This window comes from Pinus tabuliformis, chromosome 4_1, assembly GCF_031772625.1.
Source record: "Pinus tabuliformis cultivar Carrire ecotype Pingquan chromosome 4_1, CPIR1, whole genome shotgun sequence".
Lineage (NCBI taxonomy): Eukaryota > Viridiplantae > Streptophyta > Pinopsida > Pinales > Pinaceae > Pinus > Pinus tabuliformis.
Window position 1 is genome coordinate 280,644,391 of NC_142303.1, and position 14,485 is coordinate 280,658,875.

Genomic DNA, 14,485 nt, shown 5'->3' on the forward strand with positions numbered 1-14,485 from the left:
CCACATCAACAGACAACTTGGAGGAGTTAATTAAGGTGACATGGCTCTTGTCACTTAATTAAGAACACTCAATTCGAGTTAATAAGTTGAAGTCCAGTTTACTTGAGTTGATTCCTAAAAAATAGGAGTATAATTCAGTTAATTCAAGTTAGGGACATGAAGTTCAGTTGTGTGTAGTGGGTTCCTAAATTTTAGGAGCCCAAGTTGAGTTAATTTCAGTTGTAGCAATGTAATTCAGTTAAATTGAGTTATGGTCAGTTAAACTAGTTCTAACTGTTGGAGGAACTAGTGAAGGTCAAGTTGTGGAAGTGTAACTTCAACCACACTCAGTGATCATCCAAATAACTGATCAATCAACCTAAATTAGCTCATGCATGCATAGAATTCGAGTTACCCAGTTGAGATGGAGATTCTAAGGCAGTGCAATTTCAGTTCTAGACCATTCTAAAGTATACATGTGGTACATCCTGTTAGAGGAAGAACTTAGAGGAATTATGCAATCCAATTGAGGGAATTTCCAAATTAATAGGGGATAATTTCCTCAAGGAACGACACAAGAAATTAGGAGCTTGGAGGGCTTGAAAATTGGCTAAGTATTGGCCAGAGTCAGTCATTCAAGCAAAGAGATAGACTATGCACTTGCAGGTTGTGCTCAGGCTTTAGAAAACATATGTATTCATCTCTATTCTTTGATTAATACAATACACATAGGAAGGGGTTTTGAGTAGTTTTTTTCCCCTAGATAATTATTTTTGCGTGTGTGATGTTTCTTTTGGCATGTCAATGACTTGTGTTCTAAATTATGAATTACTTTCTGCAGAGCAATAGAGTAGGTTTGTGTCTTGTGATTTTGATTAAAACTTCATGAGTAGTTGTAAATATACATTGTAATTTCTACATGGTATCAAAGCTAGATTCACATTAGAAACCAGTCATTAATGTCCTCATGTACAGTGATCATTGAATAACTAACGATTTGTTAAGAGGCAACGTTATGGAGCCCTACTTCAGGGAAGATCAAGAAGACCCTATGTGTATACTTCTCAATGGAGCTAGAAGGCTTCTAGTAGGAATATCAGTGAGAAAATGTTTAGTGACACAAAAAGGAGTTGTGATTATTGATATTGGTAGATTGAGGAGTAGAGATATTTCCCAGAGGGAGATCGAAACTTAGAGGGAGACTAGTTTCAAAGGGAGCAGTCATATGGAAGCTAGTACTTCAAAATCTAGGGAGTTCATACTCATTATTGCAATGGTTGTAGTAGTAGTGCGGAAGCAGCAGTAGAGCAGTAGCAAAAGTAGTATGAGAATATTATATTTCGCCATGCATTCATCTATACCTCTAGGAGTGAGGTGGGGCGATGTAGATCCTTAGTCCTAGAGTTGCAGAAATTTGGGCAAGGTCCATTGAGGTGTTCTCCTCATGGATCATTACCTTGTTACAAGGGCCCACAATATGTATTAGCAAGAGGATTAGTGTCAGTCAGACTTTGAGGAGTGAAGAGGAGTGTTGACAACATATCAGAAGGCTCAGTATCAAATTCAATTACAACACAATTTTCCCAATAGACAATTTCAGACACAGTTGATTCAATTTTATTTTTTTATGCTTCTCAGTTGCATATGTTGCAGTAGCAGTAGAAATAGCGAGAGGTTTTTCATGCATTACATTCCACAGGTGCAGTCTAGGGGTGGTTGATAATCCCTTTCTTGCTGAGAGGGAATGTTGAAAATACAGCAATAAAGTCTCAATTTTGATTTTTTCCTTAATCAAATTGAGGAAATTTGAAATTCCACATCAGCAGACAACTTGGAGGAGTTAAATGAGGTGACATGGCTCTTGTCACTCAGATAAGAACACTCAATTCTAGTTAATGAGTTGAAGTTCATTATACTTGATTCGATTCCTAAAAAATAGGAGTCTAGCTCAGTTAATTCGAGTTAGGGACAGGAAGTTAAGTCATGTGTAGTGGGTTCCTAAATTTCAGGAGCGTAGGTTGACTTAATTTTGGTTGTAGCAATTTAATTCAGTTAAATTGAGTTATGGTCAGTTAAACTAGTTCTAATTGTTGGAGGAACTAGTGAAGGTCAAGTTGTGGAAGTGTAACTTCAACCACACTCAATGATCATCTAGATAACTGATCAATTAGCCTAAATTAGCTCATGCATGTAGAGAATTCGAGTTACCCAGTTGAGATGGAGATTCCAAGGAAGTGTACTATCAGTTGTAGACTATTTTGAAGTGTATAAGTGGTGCATGTAGTCAGAAGAAGAACCTAGAGGAATCGTACAATCTAATTGAGGGAATTTCATAATTAATAGGGGCGTATTTCCTCAAGGAACATCACAAGTAATTAGGAGCTCAAAGGGCTTGAAAATTGGCTAAGTGTTGGCGAGATTCAATCAGTTGAGCAGAGAGATAGACTATACACTTGCAGGTTGTGCTCAGGCTTGAGCAAGCATATGAATTCATCTTTATTATTTGATTAGTGCAATACAGATAGGAAGGGGTTTTGAGCAGTTGATTTCCTCTAATAAATATTTGTGCATGTGTTATTTTTCCTTTTGCATGTATATGATTTTTGTTCGAAATTGTGAATTATTTTCCGTAGAGCAGTAAAGTAGGTTTGTGTCTTGTGATTTTGATTAAAACTTCATGAAAAGTTGCAAATCTACATCGTAATTTCTACACTATCAATATAGGATTAAAATACACTAGTAAAAATGTAAGACTTCATGGATATATTAATGTTGATTAGGTTGGTAACTTTGTTGATAGAAAGAGAACTTTTGGGTGTTTCTTTAGCCTAGGATATTCCATGATCTCTTGGATGAGCAGAAAGAAGAAGTCTGTTGCACTGAGTACAACTGAAGTTGAGTACATTATTGTCATCATGGCTAGTTGTGAGGTAGTTTGGATGAGGAATATTTTTGGGGAACTATTTGAGAAAGTTCCAGACATAACAGTTATATATTGTGACAATAAGAGTGGGATTCTTCCTGCAAAAAATCATGTGTTTCATGATAATTCCAAGCATATTGAGATCAAGTATCACTATATCCAAGATATGGTGCAGAGAGGAGTAGTGGGGCACCATCATGTCTCCATTGATGATCAGATAGTTGACATTCTTACCATGTCTTTACCGAAAGGAAATTTCTTGGTTTTTAGAGAGAATCTTAGACTTATGGACATGACCCTTATGGGAAGCGGACACAGTTGATCGAGAACACTAAGCTGCTTTTCCCCCCTGTCAAAGCTCACAGGATTAGGGAATGATGTCGAAAATCTCCTCAGGATGAGGGACCTCTTGTGTAGTGTGTGCCATTAGAGTAGGCCTCAGTATGCATCTGACCCAAAATATGGGATGTGGGAAGAGCCACCTATCTGGACAATAGGTGTAGTGAGAATTTTCTATGTGACTTGTCTAGGATGCAGGTGTTCCACCACTTGACATTTAATCAAACTTGGTTATGTTTGATTCTTGTCTATGTGACTTGAGTCTTGTCCATGCGATGATACTTTCCTTTCCCAATTTGTGTCAAGTGGATGATTCTTCTTTAGATTGTGACTTCATTGTTACAAATGTTATAGAGAAGAGTTGAATTGAGATGAATGGAAGATATCAAGAGGAAGCAGAGATCTTTGATGTAGAAATAAACTCCTCCCTAGTTGTGAGGGAGTGTTAAAATTTGGCAGCTCAGGGATGAATTTCTCCTTGAAGAAATGATATCTTTCAGTTCTTTTTTAACCACCTATAATAAAATTTCATTCGTGACAATTCTAACATGGCTTTCCAAAAATAGTAAGTCACATATCAATTTGGAAAGTGACTTTCCAAAAATAGAATGTCATGTCTAAATGATCAAGGATGATCTCGACATATGGAATCCACTTTAAAATCAAATCAATCATGATTATGCAAGTCAAGAATTAATTTTTTATCCTTACTAGTATTATTATTATTATGATACTACTATGTATAAAATAGTCTAAAGTTGTTCACCTTTAATGGATTAATAAAAATGAATTCTCTCATGGAATAAGAAAATTAAATTGAGAATCTCTTACTTTTACAATCAAACATCTCTCTTGGAATAAAATAGTAACTCCACACTTAATAGAATGTAACTCTCCCTCACTAATTCAATGTATGGAAAAAGTGTAACTCCTCCTCATTAAATGCACTTGTAAATCCCTCATTCAACTCGATTTGTAACTCTCACCAAATATTCTCTCATGTCTAAGTGTAACTCTCTCTCTCCCTAATTTGAATTGTAACTCCTCAAGACCTGTACCTCTCTCTCTATTCTTGGGATGAGTTACACTTCTCAAGTAACTCCTCCCTCATGAAATTCGATTTTCTTATTATTAACGCAAGGAATGAATTCATTTTGTAACTCCTCACCTTTCTCGTCTATTTAAGCAAGATCAAGTGAGAGTTGAGAGTAGCATGTTCATTGTAATAAAGGAGAACAAGTGTTGAGTGTGTGTAAGAGAAGTGTGAGAAGTAGTGAAGAGAAAGAGAAAGGAAAGAGTTGGAGCAATTGTGAAGGACATGATTTGATCAAGAGAAGGAGGAGATCTTCAAGAAAAGAACAAGTGCACTTCAATTGGAAGATGATAGGACATTGGTGACTTTATTCATTCTCTCTCTGTCTCTCTCTCTTTCTCTCTCTCTCTCTCTCTCTCTCGTTGTACTCTGCTAAACAATTGAATAAATCTAATAGAAGAAGAATCATTTGGGTTTCCCTCTTGAGGGGTTTTTCCCTGGTCATTGGACCAAAATATCAATGTCTCATATTTGTGCTTGGTTGTCTTCATATGATCCTTAATTTTATGTTCTATCTACAATTGTTGATATGAAAAGCCTTGAAGAAGAAATATGAATTCTAAGTAATTGTAACAACATTGAACATTCAATTTTCTACAAAGTACATTCAATTTTTTGCAAAGAACATTCAAATTTATGAAAAGTACATTCAGTTTTCTATGTAGAGCTTTCACGTTTCCGCAAAGAAATTTTAAATTTTTGCATAAAACTTTCATATTTTAACACTCCTTTGTTCATTGGGAAAAACCATTACGCCAAACTCGCGGATGTTGTGAGATATTAATAATATGGACCGCATTGCATTACAAGAACATAACATAACTTTAGAGTGAGAAAAGACTCAAACTCTAACAAGTTATTACACAGACTTCAACTCCTCAACTAACTACAACCCAATTATACAACTAAAAACATCTCGATTTGTTCATCATTGGCCCTTTTTATAGATCGTGCTTGCTTGATTTGGTCCAATCTAATCAACATGTAGCTTCCTTCATCCCAATCTCGATTGGGTCCACTTTGACGAGTTTTGGTGCTTTTTTCCTTATCAGCTTTGATATTTTCAAAACGTAGCATGTGTTTCCTTCTTTCACGGCTTCTCAAATCCCAATATAAATAACATTTAACGTTTCTGTTACTTCCTTATTTATGGTGTCTGATTCCTATAAGTCTAGCCACTTCTTCTCCGCAGTGGCTTTTCAACATATTTTCCAAAATATCTTTTCAAAAAATGAAGGACCAAACAAGTATATCTCTTTGTAACTAGGCTATTATCCCTGGTACAAAAGCCCAACCTTCAAGGAGCATTTGCTTCCTTCCAAATTGTGGGTGAAACCTCTTGGGGAGTTTATACTTCCTTTTAGGCTTACCTGATAAATTGGTGTATGTACATCATACATAACTAAGCTTATAGTTGAGCCAATTCATGTGTACTCTTTGATTTGATTGTTCATGTTTTATAAATTGTTGTTAACACTTTGAATTTTTAATTATTAAAACTAACCAATTTAAATTGAAGGAATTATTGATTCACCCCCTTCTCAGTATTTCCAACAATTGGTATCATATTAGGTCCTTCAATTGAATCTTAACTTCCATAAGGAAAATCCATAGCATTTATAGTTGATTGGTGAAGTTTTATAACATGGTTATTGATTAGAAGAATATGTTAATTCCCTCGGGGAAAAGCTTCGAACAATGACACTAGATAGGGATAGGACCACAAGGGTGTATAATATTATTTACATAAAACATGAAGACCTGAAGGCTGAGAAGACAAAGTATTGTGATAGCTAGAGATTTTCCATACTTAACATCAAGCAGCTTGAAGCCCAAATTAAATAACTACAAACATCAGGGAAGGATCACGAACTTGATGAAGCAAAGAAGGAAGTAAAGCATCTCAAATGCATGTTGGAAGAGGAAAAAAAGATAGAAAGCACACTGACAAGCCAGCACAAGGAAAAGGAAAAATAAAATATGAATAAGTGGAAAAAACGAGACAAAGGGAAGAAAATTACCTCTCTGAAAAGGGAACTTGAAGAGACCAAAAGGATTTAGGAAGTTGTCAAGACACAAATGAAGTAGAAGGAAAAATATTGTGTGAACCATAAGTATGGAATCGTTAAATTAAGAGTGGAAATGAACAAGATGAAATGGAAATTGAGGAGTTCATAGGTCTTGGATAATATTATCAATTTCCATAGATCACCACTTATCAAGACAGGTCTTGGATATGTTGGTGAGTCCTCATGCTCCAATAATGAAGAGAAGCCACATCCTAGTGATGAAGAGCAGCCACATGAAGAGAAATTTCATCCCAAAGATGAAGAGAAGCCACATGTCAAGGAAGAGAAGAAGTCTCATGAAAGGAAGCCTCATGCCAAAAATGGAGAGAAGCCCAAAGTCAAAGTCTTGCACAAATCAACCAACACCAAAAGTTGGAAGACCTATGCCACAAGAAATCAAGATGATGCATTCAAGACACCAATTCATAATAGAGAATTCAAAAGTGGAGAGCAACAAATATACTCTCAAGGGTGAGACACCTTCAACAGATCTTCACCCTATACACCCAGGTATACAGGCACATTTTATGGTTATTGTTATACATGTTCTAACTATGGACACATAATTTTAGGTTGCAAGAGATATAGAAGAAGTATTGATGGATAGTTTCATCCAAGCCCTAGAAGCAGATTTTCTGGATGATAAGATAGAGTCCCCTACACATAAGTCAATAGAAGTCACAATAGCTTCACTCCATTATTGAGGTTAGACATATAGTGTTATTTATGCCATAATCTTGGCCACGTTTCCTGAGATTGCAAAAGTGACTTGACGTGGACCCCGAAGAACTAGAAAGAACTTCACCAGGAAGGAAGACAAGACCACCAAGTTCTAGAAACGAAAACAGGTTTCTGAATGATCTCTCACACATTTGATACATGCATAGAGATAGGGGGAGTATGTAGGTGAAGCATATTGTTCAAGAGGATTATTAGCATAGGATTTGATGATGTTATAAGATGCAACAGGAAATCATAATGACACACAGAGTTAGATAAAAAATCCAGAGGGAGTCACCCTTTTCCACTGATGTCAAAGGGGGGAGAGAAACTTGGAGGAATAAATGGAGGGAGAGATGTAGGATTAAACATACATTGTCTTGTTAGGCATGTTGACATCAATGACAAAGGGGGAGATTACTGAGCATGTTGTCCTTGATGTTAAAGCAGAAGCACGTGCGGAAAGTACAAGCTTGTGCAGGACACAGAGTGAGTGAAGATATTGTCATTAATGTCAACATATGGAGGTCATTGATATGATGGGTTCACAGGATGATGTAGTTTGACCATGAAACCCTAGTTGTAGTAGAAACCCTAATTGCTTGGTTGAAACCCTAACCCTAGGGTTTGGATCCTTTGGGGTAGATGATGTTGTTGCATTGTGATGTCACAATGTGTTGAATCATTGGTCTTGCAAGTGGATGATGAAACCCTAGATCTAGGGTTTGGTTCCTTGATCTATGTACATAGCCCACACTTGATGAGGATTTTGAAGCAACTGATCACAGATTTTGTCTTGGAAACCCCTGTCATTGGATTCTACTCATCTTTTTCATTCCAGTGGTATGAAAATCATTTTTGGGCCTTCACGTTTTGAGAGAAATACTTGATCAAAGATGAGGATCCAATTTGTGGTCCAAAACCCCAAAGGGTTGTTGATGTGGTAGCATTAAATTGACTGTGTGATGATGTTGCACCAAGAGTAATGACATGGCAATAGCTAAGTAAATATGGGGTTTTTTCATTAGTTAAATTAAATGATGTTATATAGGATGTTTATAAAAGGTGTCAACCTTTATTAAAAATGATGAAAGGGTTTATCAATTCATGGTCCCAAAGTCAAAAGGAAAAATCAAATTAAAAAGGGGGACATAAAAAGATTAGTTTAATCTTATGAATGTGGGCCCTAATATTTGGCTCAAATATTTTAAAATTGTGTTCCCCTCCTATTCAAAGTGGGCCTAAATATTTGGTACCTTTTTTAAATTTAATTTCAAATAATTTTTTCTCCTATTGAGGATTGACTATATTAAGGGTAACCTAGGATGAGTAGGTTAGTCATTCTAGAATCCTCATTGACTTATATACAAAATAGGCTCATTCCACTATAAAAGGTGTATCGAATTTTTGTTCTTGACAGTTAAGATTATCTCTGAGGAGCAGCAAGATTTTGGAATAATGTTTTTCTTGGGTCTAGGGTTTCGCTAGTAGGTGATCTCTTGCATGATTTGTGTCCCGTGTAATATCAAATATGTGTGAAGAAAAAAATTCTCTATGGCAAGGACAGGTGATGAAGAACGAACTCTAGACACTAATCTGAAGCAACCTTCTATAATTTTTAACTCATTCCAGAAGCCTTAAACATTACAAGAAGAACAACAAAGAAGTGGCTCTCCAGGGGTGCATATGAAACAAAAATTGAAGCCTAGTAATAGTATGGACTTTCTTATATCCTCTTTGTGGCCTATAAATATCCTCTCTGTAGCCACAAGAGACCAGCCTTGAGCCCTGAATTTCCTTGGCTCTATGAAGAAGAGGTTAGAGCAGTGAAAGTTCGGTGGTGATTGATTTTCTATTGGAATAAGCATTTGGTCTAGGCCTTTATTTCTGAATTTCATTGGGGATCATTTTTGTGCAAGCGGTATCTAAAGGAAGGTTGAAACTTATTGAAAGTAATTGTTTTTAGGTTATTTCTTGTGTTCTTTTGGGTTTTATTAGGACATGGGTTACGTTGTTATATGTTTCAACTTGTGGTTTCTATATCAACAAAAGGCATGTCCTATTTTGTCACAAGACAACTACTAATTGAAGATATCCGTCATTGAACCCTCTTTTATGTTGCGGCCCAATATTTCTTGAGGTATACATTTCTAAACATAAGAGATTCATCTTTTCATATTCAAGTCAGCGAGGACTCAATGTCAAGAACAACAACATTAACAATTAGTAAGGGTAATGTTTGGTCAGTTTATTGTCTAAAGAAGAGAACAAGAACTTCCTGTGGAGATTTGTAGGAATCTAAATAAATGGAGGCCTTATTTCTAGAGCATCTATTTAATGATCGATTATTACAATAAGGACAACAAAATAAAAGACACTTAAATTTACATTGTGCATTTCTTAAAGTTGACTTCTATAAGTGGGCCTTGACACTTGGTGCTTAATGTTGAAATTGGATGTTGTTGAGTATCAACAACTACAATGGTCATACCCAAAGGTCTATCTAGATTCAAGTTAGTCAACTTAGGAAGCAAGCAGCTAGTAAGGAAGCAGACTATTGCAAGAAGCTAATAATTGGGAAAATCCAAATAGAAATCATCAAGGAAACTGGTAATTTACAATTCAACTATTGTGGTATTGTTTGGTCGAGTAGAATGTTTGATGATTGGTTCTAAAGGGAATGGAATCAGAGACACTTTCCATGACCAAGCACAAATTTGAAGACTAATGTCAATTGTTTCAAAAGGACATTGGGAACCTCTGTCAGTGGCACAATTTTGGAAGAAGCAAAAAGGGAACATGATCTTGAACCAATGATGTCAAAGCAACCCTATCTGGCAGCAATCTTGTTCATAACAAAGGCCTATTGTGATAGTGACTTTTGGGGCTAATATCTTTGAGCTTGTGTCAGTGGGACATCCATCTTATATTGGCAATAACCTTTCTTTTAAAGAACTAGTGATTATGTTGACAAAACTTATGACAATGACAATCAAATTTGTTTGATGAGGCAGTAACCTACAGAACTAGAAAATAAGCAATATATCTTGACTAGACCTATGCATAGACATTAACCATTGGCATTTCGTTACATGGATTCTGTGATTTTCTTTACGACATAAATATACCATATCTTTGTCCATGTTCTCAAACAAAAATCTAACGCAGTGCCCACACTCTATAGAATGACCTTATTCTTATAAAAATAGTGATGATGTTACAACAGTGATATTTTATTGATAGTAATCTTCCTATCTTAGCAGCAATACCTATTAAGTAATGAATTACATCAGCATCCATTATTGTAACCTGATTGGAAATTGTTAGAGGCTATGGTCTAGATAGAGCCTACCCGGTAAGGGTTGATTTTTATATGTATCAGTCACTACACCTAGATTTTGTGCATGAGACATGGGAAACAAATATGATAGTGAAGTGTCTATAAAAGACTTGATTGGAAGTGACCCTCAACAACATTTGTAAGTACACTAAAGTGTAGGGGCAACAAATGGAAATCAGGAGAGGCATTGTGAACAAGAGTTGATGTTCCAGACAGTGTGTAATGGCAACTGCAAAGTGGCAGCAGGTGAAGAAACAGCAGCAATATTAGTAGTGGGAGAGACTTGAGTACAACTCTGTAACCAACAAAGTTTGTATACTTTAACAATATGCTCTGATACCAATGTAACGAACAAGGTTCATATATGCAGTAAAGTAATCTTCAAAATAATTCAAATATGTAAACATCCATAGTATGACAAGTAATTGTATATTGTATAAAAGAATTGATGTGATGATTATAATGAGGGTGAGGGCCTACTTATATACTCTAGGCAGGTACCTCTTCACCAACGGTTATGTCCTAAGGGGCATAACTTTTCATTAACTAGTTATTATTTATCATTATTTATTATTATTCTTATTATTGTTTTACATTATTTTTATTATTTTATATATATATATATATATTCATAACATTGCCTTCCTCTTCAAAAATATGTGTCCTCAAAGCTTACTGATGAAAGGGCTTGATCTTTTTTCTAGTTTTGAATATCTTCTCATCTCTGAACTTTCATCTTCGTCGATACAAGACGATATGATGCTCTGAGTGATAAACAAAATTGTCGAATTGAGAATGGATCAGACCATCCTAAATTAACCTTTTGTGGAATCTTTTGATCACTGGAATTTTGTAATGGATTGTTATCATAGGACTGGATTTTGCAAACTTTGGTATTCTTTGGAACATAAATTTGTTGCTTCCGTTCTGATTGGTTCAAATATGTAGACTAACTTAGTTGTCCACTCTTGTGATTTGGATCTCAATAAGGAGTTCTTCTGGTTGGACTTTCCCTTATCTTGTGTGTGACAGTTTCTTGATTTACTTCAGGTACTGTTGTAGTTGAATTGGCTACTTAATCATCACTTGGAATTTCCATTGTTTGAACTGCAACATCTGAATATGTTTTAATTTCTATTGGTCTCTCATCTTCTTAAGTTGTGATATTGACTGGAATGGTATGTGTTCCTTTATATTCAACTTTCACTGAAATGACCAATGACTTTAAACTTCTTCTTAAAGTTGTTCTAACTTGTCATTTAGTGACTTCTTGTCACTTTTAAGCTTCTTTATTTGTGTAAGTAGGCTTTGGTTATGATTCCTTAGACGTAAAAGTTCATCATTTTCTAAATCATTGACTTTGTCCTTAGTATCTTTCTCTTTATCTTTTATACTTTTGATTTGTTCTAATAGCCTTTGATTCAGGTCTTTTAAGTGCAAATTTTCTTCTTCCTTCTTCGATAGATTCTCGTTAAATTCCTTCTTAGAACTTTCATTTTCTTGTTTTAATTTTTGTTTCTTAATTTTAAACTTCTTGATTTGTTCAAGTAATTTTTTATTATGGTCTTTTAAGCGCAAAATCTCCTCATTACTTTCTATTGATTTTTTATGAAACCGATCTTCGAGATATTTATATTTCTTCTCTGATGCTTCATTATTTTGTTGAATTTTTGTGATTTCTTATTTTAATCTTTTAACCTGTGTTTGGTTATTACCTTGATATTCTTCCGAAGTATACAATCTTTGACATTTTATACAAAGTATTGTGTGATTTTTAAAAATTGATAAATACTAATCTTTTGTTCAACAAAATGGACATCTAGTCCAAAATATAGAGTTATGTATGGAATCCCATAGTTTCCTTGTTCAAATTAGGCTCCATTTTCGTCTTTGATCAAAAATACCTTAATATTTTGCTCTTAATACTTTATTATATAAAGTATTTTCTTTTACTCATTTTTTGTAATTATTTACTTTAATGAAAACTATAGTGCCTCAACTTACCCCCTTTTTTCTGTTTTTATCCTTTAAAAAACATCAATTTACTTTTTCTTTTTTTACAAGTGCTTTTAACACTTCAATTAAAATTTCCCTTCTTTAAAAAATAAATTGTCTTGTTGCTTCAACTATAATATATATTTAAGGGTTTTGTAATTACAAAATTAAATCGCTTCTATATTAGATATGACTAATCCAACACGTGCAAGTTATGTAAAGGTCACAACATTAAATTGGAGTCGATTAAGTTTATTTTGGATGCACACTTAAATTGGAGTCAATTCAATTTATTTTTTTCGGGCACACTTTTTTTTTTTACCAAAAACACCCTTATATATAGTTTTAATATATACACTCACCTTTTAACATTGAATTTTTCCCCTTATATCCTTTTTCAATGATTATAATAACATTTTTTTATTAAATTTTTTTAAAATCTTACAAATAATCCCTTCGATTTCTGATTTAGAAACTTTTTAAAATTGAAGTTTTTCAATGGTTATAATAACACCTTTTTTTTATTAAATTCTTTTTAAATTTTACAAATAATCCCTTGATCTCTTGATTTAGAAATTTTTTAAAATTGATGTTTTTATGAAATGACATGAAGAATGGCCATGGGAGAACTCGAAAATGGATAATCACACAGTGAAGTACGATGGAGCTGGTTGCAACTAGCGGTTGTTGGTCGCAGCAATGGACGGTAGGGAAAAGGTACGATAGTTGCGAACCGTGGGTGGGTCACGATGAGGGATTGGGCAACGATGGAGTGGCAATGGCTGAATATTGGTTGGGGGTGTGGACGAGAAGTAGAATATGGATGCGACAATTGCAAATCAATTTCAAACACCAAAATTCCAACGGTAACATTTAGTCAACGATTTCAGAAGTTGCAGTGAATAGTTTGGCGGCAGGAAAGGGGCTAGCGTTTTCAGCAATGGCTGCATGTGTGGTAGAGTGTAGCCATCAGTTTGGGCAGCGTTGACAAGCCCGGTAGCGAGAGTGGACAACTTTGACAGCAGCTAATGTGTGGCTTGGTTGTGGCGGTGGCCGTTGTGTGGCTGCACAATGATGGGTCGATCGGTTGGGTTCATCAACAACAGCCCAACAGCCAAGCGAGAGTGGGTTATTTTTATTTTATTTATTTTTTTCATTTTTTTTCTAATATTTTTTTTTAGATTTTTTCTTTTAATATTTTTTAATAAATATATTTTGTTTTTTTTCTTATTTTTTAGTTTTTTTTTCCAAATTTTTTTAATTAAGTTTTTTGTAATATATTTTTTTTTTCTTTTTGTTTAATTTTAGATTTTTAACCATTTTTTTTCTTTTCATATATATTGATTTTATTTTTTTATTTTTTTGTTTATATATAGATTTTTTTATGTTTTTTTTTTCAATAACTTTTTTTTGTAATGGCCAAGGGCCAATTGGTGAAAATTGCAACGACAACAAGGTTAATGCAGGTTTGATAGCCAAAATTCAGTGATCAAAGAATGTGGCTCTAATACCAATGTAACTAACAAAGTTCGTATACTTTAGTTGTATGCTCTAATACTAATGTAACGAACAGGGCTCATATACGCAGTGAAATAATCTTCAAAATACTTCAAAGATGTAAACATCCATAGTAGGACAAGTAATTATATATTGTATAAAAGAATTGATGTGATGATTACAATGAGGGTGAGGACCTGCTTATATACTCTAGGCAGTACCTCTTCACCAACAATTATGTCCTAAGGGACATACCTTTTGATTAACTAGTTATTATTTATCATTATTTATTTATTATTATTATTATACATTATTTGTTTTATTATTATTATTATTATTATTTATATATATATATATATATATATATATATATATATATATATATATATATATATATATATATATAACAAACTCATTGTAACTAGGCTATTATCCTTGATCCCTGGTATGGGATTCCAACCTTCAAGGAGCATTTGGTTCTTTCCAGATTCCTAGAAAAACCTCTTGGGGAGTTTATACTTCCTTCCGCA